Source organism: Callithrix jacchus, chromosome 12 (assembly GCF_049354715.1).
Source record: "Callithrix jacchus isolate 240 chromosome 12, calJac240_pri, whole genome shotgun sequence".
In the NCBI taxonomy this organism is placed as follows: Eukaryota; Metazoa; Chordata; class Mammalia; order Primates; family Cebidae; genus Callithrix; species Callithrix jacchus.
The window spans coordinates 57,465,705-57,475,414 of record NC_133513.1 but is presented as its reverse complement, the minus strand read 5'-3'; positions in this window follow the sequence as shown (position 1 = coordinate 57,475,414).

Genomic DNA, 9,710 nt, shown 5'->3' with positions numbered 1-9,710 from the left:
GCCTCAGCCTCCCGAGTAGCAGGGATTACAGGAGCATGCCGCCACACCTGGCTAATATTTGTATGTTTTAGTAGAGATGGGTTTTCACCATGTTGGTCAGGCTGGTCTCAAACTCTTGACCTCAGGTGATCCACCCACCTTGGCCTCCCAAACTGCTGGGATTACAGGCATGAGCCATGACACCTGGCCGGGGCCTCTTTTTCTAATTTGTACAAAAGTGCTCCATTCTCTACCCTTGTTTCTGCCTCACTTTCTGTTTCTTCCCACTTTCCACAGGAACTCAATGACTTTACATGCCATGATCCCTCACTGCAGTGCCCACTGTAGCCTACCTTATACATATTAGGCCATCTGTACCATTTGATTCAGCATGAAAATCCTAATCTCGGCCGGGCACAGTGGCTCACGCCTGTAATTCCAGCACTTTGGGAGGCCAAGGCAAGCGGATCATGAGGTCAGAGTTCAAGACCAGTCTGACCAACATGGTGAAACCCTGTGTCTACCCAAAATACAAAAAATTAGCTGGGCCTGGGGGTGGGCACATGTAATCATGTAATCCCAGCTACTCAAGAGTCTGAGGCAGAAGAATGACTTGAACCCAGAAGGTGGAGTTTGCAGTGAGCCAAGATTGCACCACTGCACTCCAGCCTGGGTGTCAGAGCGAGACTATGTCTTTAAAAAAGAAAAAAATCCTAATCTCTTGAGTCCCACTCCTTCAGGACTCTTCCAAGAGGCAAGTGCTAACTGCAAAAATAAATTTCAGCTGAGGTATTGACAAGACCTTTCTTTAGTTATAATGTCCATTGGCATTTTCACAGAGGTTTCCAGTGCTCCAACCCACAGGAGCAAATAATGTGAGGGTGTGAGGTATCAAGACAAAGCTAATATAGCAAAGCAGTTTTAAAACAGGATTTTTTGGTCAGGCATGGTGGCTCACGCCTGTAGTCCCAGCACTTTGGCAGGTTATGAGTTCTGGGGTTCAAGACCAGCCTGGCCAACATGGTGAAACCCCGTCTCTACTAAAAATACAAAAATTAGCTGAGCATTGTGGTGCAAGCCTGCATGGTGAAACCCCGGCTCTACTAAAAATACAAAAATTAGCTGAGCATTGTGGTGCAAGCCTGTAGTCCCAGCTACTTGGGAGACCGATGCAGGTGGATCGTGAGGTCAGGAGATCGAGACCATCCTGGCTAACACAGCGAAACCCTGTTTTTACTAAAGATACAAAAAATTAGCCAGACATGGTGGCATGCACCTGTAGTCCTAGCTACTGCAGAGGCAAAAGAATCGCTTGAACTCAGGAGGCAGAGGTTGCAATGAGCTGAGATCGCACCTTTGCTCCAGCCTGGTGGCAGAGTGAGACTCCGTCTCAAATAATAATAACAATAAAAGGAAACAGGATTTTTTTTCACACAGCATATCCTACCTGCCCACTCTGCTAATGTATAACATTGGAGGTGGTATTGCATATAGACCAGGAAGTAGAAGCTGCGTACATGTAATGACCAATCCTTCCTGGCCATATCAGCCAGTCCATTCAAAGAGTCAACAAGAACTTTGGACCTATTTCCTACCCCAGAGGAAAAGAATGTAGAAGGGGCAGATTTTGTGGTATAGTGAAAAGAGAACTGCTTTGAGGGTTTGGAAACTTGGATTATATTCCTGCTTTCACCACTAAATAGCTTCGTGGCCTTGGGAAAGTCAGTTATGTGCTTAGACCTCAATGGCTCCACTGTGGACGAAGAGACTGAATTAGACACTCTTTCAACTCTTTTCAGTTCTAACATTATGTATTGCTTTTTTTTCCATTGCAAACTGAATGGCCTGGGACATATAAAAGCAATGCTGAATTACAGCTTCTAGAGAACTAAGGCCTGGTGTGGTGGCTCACGCCTATAATCCCAGCACTTCGGGAGGCTGATGCAGGTGGATCGTGAGGTCAGGAGATCAAGACCATCCTGGCTAACACGGTGAAACCCTGTCTTTACTAAAGATACAAAAAATTAGCCAGACATGGTGGCATGCACCTGTAGTCCCAGCTACTGCAGAGGCAGGAGAATCAATTCAACCCAGGAGGTGGAGGTTGCAGTGAGCTGAGATCGTGCCACTTCACTCCAGCCTGGGCGACAAAGCAAGACCCTGTCTAAAAAAAAAAAAAAAAAAAAAAAGTGTATCTGTCAAGATGAAACAAAGTTTGAGAAGTCCATTCTAAAGGATGCATTCTAGAAATGATTAGCTAGGGCTTTACTTTTCAAAATTGGCTTGCTTACTATTAGCTTATGTGTAAAATTTAATTCAAAAAGATGCATTTCTGTCCCAGGACTTATTATTATTATTTTTTTAAGAGATGGGGTCTTGCTGTCTTGCCCAGGCTGGAGTGCAGGCATGTTATCTCAGCTCACTGCAGCCTCATCCTTCCACGCTCAAGCAATCGTATCATCTCAGCCTCCTGAGTAGCTGAGACCACAAGCCTGTGCCACCATTTTTGCTTATTTTTTGTGGAGACAAAATCTCATTGTGTTTTCCAAGATGGTCTCAAACTCCTGAGCTCAAATGGTCTTCATGCCTCAGGCTCCCAAAGTGCTTGGCATGAATGAGCCACTGCGCCCAGCCTGTCCCAGGACTATTTCTGGGAAAAAGGATCTGGTTGGCAAATGAGAAGTTATTTGTGTCTTCATATTTTTTCACCTTCCAAAAGGCAAAACTGGTAAGAAAGCAAAGCAGCAAAGGCTGATTTTATTTATTTATTTATTTTATTAAAAGAAAATTGCACTGAGACAGCTGCAAGTTTGCCTATTTTTATTTTTTTCTTGGTATCCTTTAATTCAGTTGACGCCTACAAAGGCTGATTTTAAAAGAACCGTTAAATCAATCTTTACAATCTTCATCAAATCCTCTTTGATATTAAATCTATATTGTGGGAAGTAATAATAAAAATATTTCCAAATTAATTCAGAATTCTGAGTAAGGACCTTTCACATGCTGTCTTGGGTTACTCATCTAGTGGTATTATGTGAAAATTTTCTCGGCAATAAGCAAAATGTTTTGATCAAATAGCTAATAGGCATAATTGCTTCAGGGTCTAAAAGTAGCAGGATTTATAGATGCTAAAAACTCTGCTTAAATTTTAACAAGACTGTTAGTTTAGTTATTTCCCCTGATAGTGAGTAACCCAAAGGTCCCTGTTTCAACCTAATATATACATCTTAGCAGAGTAAGCCATGAAAAAAGTAATACAATGTCTTCTTATAATTCTCTGAGACTGAAATTTAGTTTATACCCCAGGCAGTATAGTAGTTTTAAACTATTTAAATAGAATTGTACTCTACTACACATTGACAGGAAAAAAACGACAATTTCTTTTTCTTTCTCTCTCTTTTTTTTAATGGAGGCAGGGCCTCACTCTGATGCCCCTAGGCTAGTCTCGAACTTCTGGGCTCCAGTGATCCTCCAACCTCAGCCTTGTCTTCCCCAGTGGCGGGGACTATAGGTGTGCCACTGTACCTGGCTATTCCTCATGTCTTCCTTTTTTTTTTTTTCTGGACTCTGTCGCCTAGGCTGGAGTGCAGTGACTTTATCTTGGCTCACTGCAACCTCCACCTCCTTGGTTCAAGCAATTCTCCTGTCTGAGCCTTCCAAGTAGCTGGGACTACAAGCACATGCCACCACGCCCAGCTAATTTTTGTATTTTTAGTAGAGATGGGGTTTCACCATATTGGTCAGGCTGGTGTCAATCTCCGAACCTCAGGTGATCTACCCACCTCGGCCCCCCAAAGTGTTGGCATTACAGGCATGAGCCACCATGCCCGACTTCTTCATGTTTTCTTAATAAAGTCATTGAATGTGATGATTATTACATTGGTGATATGTTTTAAATTTATGTTATGTTAACGCTCTGAGATTATCAAGGGATCTTTCATTCTTTGGAGTGAAATATAAATGTTGGACTACAAAGTTATAGGAAGAATTTATTCCATTTCAAGGTCAGGGTTATGGTGGTTAGATGAATATTTCAGAAAAGGAAATATACAATATAGGGAATGCAAATTTTGGAAAATTTCTCCTCTCATGTATTGCCTGGCATCTACTATTCAATACAGTTTTCTTGACTGACTGCCAATTAGTGAAAGAGTAAATTATATCAATCCAGGTCTGTCCTCTACTCTTATCCCAACTCTGAATTAATAATAATTGTTTTCTGAGCTTTAACCAGTGCTTTCAGATGCTTTTGCTCCCAATTTTTGACAGCTGGAATGGTTTTTAAAGTGCCTAATTAACAATTTGTTAATAATTATCTCCGAATAATTTCCTTCCCCCTTCTATTCTTTTAAGATGTCTTTACACTTTCCAAGTCTTCATACCATTTTTCATTCCTTAGGTTGGTTTTCATTAAATAAAAGAGAAAAAAACGTTTTTCTCTCTGCCTTTTAATAAATGTGACCCTTCCTGTCATCCTTTCCTTGATCCTTTTCAAATCAGCAGCTCTTGCCATAAGTCATAGCTGAGAGACAAGACGCCAAGTGCAATGGCTAAATTTAAAGAGCAGTGTTCGCACCTGTTGTTAACTGGCATGACCGATCTCATGCCTGTGGTTTCCTCTAGGCCCTGCCTCCCACCAAGTACAACCCATAGCCCAGAGTCTGTGCGTTCATGTGTAGACAAGTACTGATGAAGAGTATACACGTTATATCAAAATTGAGAACAAATATCGCTTTTTTTGGGGTGGGGTGGAGTTTTACTGTGTCATCCAGGCTGGAATTCAGTGGTATGATCATGGCTCACTGCAGCCTCAGTCTCCTGGGCTCAAGTGATTCTCCCACTTCAGCCTCCCAAACAGCTGGGACTACAGACATGTGCCACCATACTAAGCCAATTTTTAAATTTTTTTGTAGAGATAGGGTTGCCCCCAGGCTGGTCTCAAACTCCTGGGCTCAAGTCATCCTTCCAACTTGGCCTCTCAACATGCTGGGATTACAGGTGTGAGCCACTGCATCTAGCCCCAAATATAGCATTTTGACAGTATATTAGTTTAGTTTCAGGGAAGCTGAAATTTGGGCAAAACCCAGCATAATATAAGGATGTATCTGACCTTGAAGAAGGTAGATTAATATGGCTCAGTATTTGATGAATTTTTGAAGACCTTTAAGGGACCAAAATAATTTTTTATACTTGCCATACTTTGTGAAATTCTTTTAGATATCAGCATTGGAAGCTCCTATAAATATAAGTGTTTTATAAAAGAGGCAATCGAAGAAGTAACCAACATCATCTAAAGTTAGCTTCAATTAATTTGCCAGATCGGCACCCCTAACCTGGAAGAGCTCTGTAGGAGAAAGATAGTAACATAAACAATTCTGATATGAAATACACATGGAATGGTGAAAAAAGGGAACTGTGGCCCAGCCAGCCAAAATAGCCTAATTAAATAGATCTGATAATAAAGGCATATGACAGACCTCACAGTCAGATCAGCTCAGATCCAGGACCAAGATACTGGGATAGAAAGTCAAATAGCAAATTATGAGAAGATACAAGAGGGAGAGTTTAATTTTACTGGGACATTTACTCACAGATGAGACCAGGTTGGTATTCAAAAGAACAGCAGGACAGGTGGCTGTAGGGAGAACAGCAGCAAAGAGTGGAGGTTGGAAGTGTCAGGGCACGTTCAGGGTATGGGCAGTAGATACCTGGGCAGAAGGCCTGCATGGTGACTCATGTCTGTAATCTTAGCACTTTGGGAGGTTTAGGAGGGTCGACCACCTGAGATCAGGAGTTCAAGATCAGTTTGGTCAACATGGTGAAACCCTGATTCTACTAAAAATATAAAAATTAGCTGGGGGTGGTGACAGGCACCTGTAATCCCAGCTACGCAGGAGGCTGAGGCAGAAGAATTGCTTGAACCTAGGAGGTAGAGGTTGCAGTGAGCTGAGATCGCGCCACTGCACTCCAGCCTGGACCACAGAGCGAGACTCCGTTAAAAAAAAAAAAAGCTATATGGGCAGAAGATTACTGAGAGGAGCTACTTTACCATTTTGGAATTTTGTTGTAGTTCAACCCTATTAGATAAAGTTACTATGATCTTTGGGCACTTTTGAATACTCTGGAATGGATGGTGTTGGGTTCCATAATAATGTGAGTTGAATTCTTATGCACTTAGGAGGTGTGGTTTATTTAAGTGTAAAATTAGTGTCCCACCCCTTGAATCACTTCCGATAGAGACAAAAGACTTCCTATATCAAGAAGTCTAGTAAACAGAAGATTACCAGAGGCTACAAGTCAATAAAACCCAAAAAGTACAGCTTTAAAGTTTGCTGCCAAACTCTCAAAGAAACTTGAACAAAAACAATCATATTTGAACAAGCCCTTCCCTTCTCAATTCAGTGTTTCCTGGAGTTCAACTCTCAACAGAAAACACTTGCAGATTGGATGTTCCTGACCTAAAAGAATGTTAGATTATAAGGTCACTAAGTTATAAAATGAATATGGGGTCTGTCATCCTTTGGAGACCAGGACATGAGCCTCCTGCCACACAAAACATTTTACAGGGACTATATGAATCTATCTCTGACTTATTATTTTTACTTCCTTTTTTGTTTTTTTGTGACAGAGTCTTACCTTGTTGTCCAGGTTTGAGTGCAGTGGCCCTATCATAGCTTACAAAGCTTCCAACTCCTAGGTTTAAGGGATCCTCTCACCTCAGCCTCTTTAGTCACCTGACTAATTTTTTAAAATTTTTAATTTTTTAAGAGTTAGGGTCTTGCTATGTTGCACAGGCTTGTAGTTTCACAATCTATATTAGAGTAAAGGAAATGGGAGTGTTGGCGGAAGAAAAAAGAAACAAAAATGAGGAAGGAAAAACGTGTGTGTGTGTGTGTGTGTGTGTGTGTGTGTGTGTGTGTAGTGAGAATAGATATAGATAGACAGGAAAAGGTATGTACTGCAGTTTAAGAGTAGAGTCCTGGCCAGGCACAGTGGCTCACGCCTGTAATCCCAGCACTTTGGGAGGCCAAGGCAGGTGGATAGTGAGGTCAGGAGATCGAGACCATCCTGGCCAACATGATGAAACCCTGTCTCCACTAAAAATACAAAAATTAGCCAGGTGTGGTGGTGGGAGCCTGTAGTCCCAGATACTCAGGAGGCTAAGGCAGGAGAATACTTGAACCCGGGAGGCGGAGGTTGCAGTAAGCTAAGTTGGTGCCACTGCACTCCAGCCTGGCGACAGAGCAAGACTCTGCCTAAAAAAAAAAAAAAAAAGGGCCGGGTGCAGTGGCTCACGCCTGTAATCCCAGCACTTTGGAAGGCCGAGGTGGGTGGATCACGAGGTCAAGAGATCGAGACCATCCTGGTCAACATGGTGAAACCCCGTCTCTACTGAAAATACAAAAAATTAGCTGGGCATAGTGGCGCGTGCCTGTAATCCCAGCTACTCAGGAGGCTGAGGCAGGAGAATTGCCTGAACCCAGGAGGCGGAGGTTGTGGTGAGCCGAGATCGCGCCATTGCACTCCAGCCTGGGTAACAAGAGCGAAACTCCGTCTCAAACAAACAAACAAACAAACAAACAAAAAAGAGTAGAGCGCTTCTCAGCTACACTGACTAGAAATATTTATGATCCCGAGAAGCTGACACAAAAAAGACAGAAACGATCGCAGAAACTAGAAAGTCAAGGGAACAGGTATGGCAGTGATGAAGGGATGACTGCCGGTGGATATATGAGGAGAAACAGGAATAAAAACATCTAGAAAAACAATAAAGCATAGCCAGCAAACAGGTCTAGGCTGTGGTTTGTGATGAGTATTGGAAGGGGAAACCTTTTCCTTTTGGTTTTCCTCTTCGGGTACCTTTTCCTGATTTTTAAATACTGTTGATTTGACTTGAATAATAATTCATATTATCAGTAAACAATGAAATGCAGCCCCCAGACTTCCGGACAGATTCTTTTTATGCTTTCTTGATTGTGTCAATGAACTGTGTGTATCACCTACCCTAGCTATTCCGGAATGCTTAGGCAAATACTCCACTGAGTTGAGTCATACTTGAGAGCTGACGTCAGTGTACATTTTAGTAGAGAATCTAGTTAAGATTTCATGCTCCAGGAAGTCTGTTCTGATTAGTTTTAGCTTTAAAAAAAATCAACCTGTGTTTAAGTGTTGGCACAGAAAACAATTCTGCAGCCATGCTGGTTTTGGTGACCATGTTTTTATAAAGTAATATGCAGGTGAGAACAATTTACTTTTCATATATATAAAAATTGTAAGATTATACATACATATATACATATTAAATTCAAGCAGATGAGAACACTTTAAACCATTCAGAAGAATATCTACCCCTTAAAACTTCCCAGAGGTAATATGTTTTCTTCTGGAAGTTACTATCTATCTAAGTTATACATATATATAAATTACTTTAAAAATATTATCTAGACTGTGTTATTTATATTATTACTTTTAAAACGTATAGATAGCACCTGTAATCCCACCATTTTGGGAGGCCAAGGTGGGAGAATTACTTGAGGCCAGAAGTTCAAGACCAGCCTGGCCAATATGGTGTATCTCTACTAAAGATACAAAAATCGGCTGGGCGTGGTGGTGGAACACCTGTAGTCCCAGCTACTCAGGAGGCTGAGGTGGGAGGATTGGTTGAACCTGGGAGACAGAGGTTATAGTGAGCCAATATCATGCCACTGCACTCCAGCCTGGGGGATATAGTGAGACTTCGTCTCTCTCTCTCTCTCTCTCTCTGTCTGTCTCTGTCTCTCTCTCTATCTATATCTCTATATCTATATATACAGATAGATATAAATATTTATAAATATATATATATAATGAAAAAGTATAGATAGAGTAAGTTTTTGAGAGAGGGTCTCACTCTGTCACCCAGGCTAGAGTGCAGTGTCATGTTCATAGCTCACTGTAACTTCAAATTTCCTGGGCCCAAGCAAGTCTTCTGTCTCAGCTTCCTGAGTAGCTGGGACTACAGACGTGCACCACCACATCCAGCTAAGTAAAAAATATATTTTTTAGAGATAGGGTCTCCTTGTGTTACCCAGGCAAGTCTCAAACACGTGGTCTAAAGTGATTCTCCTGCCTCAGCCTCTCAAAGAGCTGGGATTACAGGTATGAGCCATTGTGCCCGGCCCTCAATTTTTTAATGTTTGAATAATTTTCTGTTACAAAGTTAGTGTCTAATGTATTTAGCTAATTCCCTGTTGGAAGAGATTGAGGTTTTCTTCAACTTCTTTCTCATGAAAGTTACAATTTTTTAAAGTTTCCTATGGTTGTCTTGCCATCCTTTTTAAATGTAGTATCTCTGTAGTGATCAGCACCATCTCTGGCATATAGCAGGTAGTAAATGAATGTTAATTCCCTTTCCTTCTCTCTCTACATAATGCGTGTGTATATACATGCACACACACACACACACACACACATACACACACACACACACACACACATAATTTTTTTTAGGTTTGAGAATGACTTTTTGTTGCGTTATCTACACTTGTCCTTACCAGGCTTGGCCAACCGGCTCATATGAGATATGTCCTTTGCAGCTATGGAAAAGTTTTTCTCTGTGAGGAGATAATTGATATTTGTTTAAATTAATTACTAGCTTTGGATTATTAACACCCAGAACAGAATATAGTCAGTGGATCCTCAGATTTATACAGCCTACCTCTGGTGCATCAGTGTTTTCATCTTAGTAGATA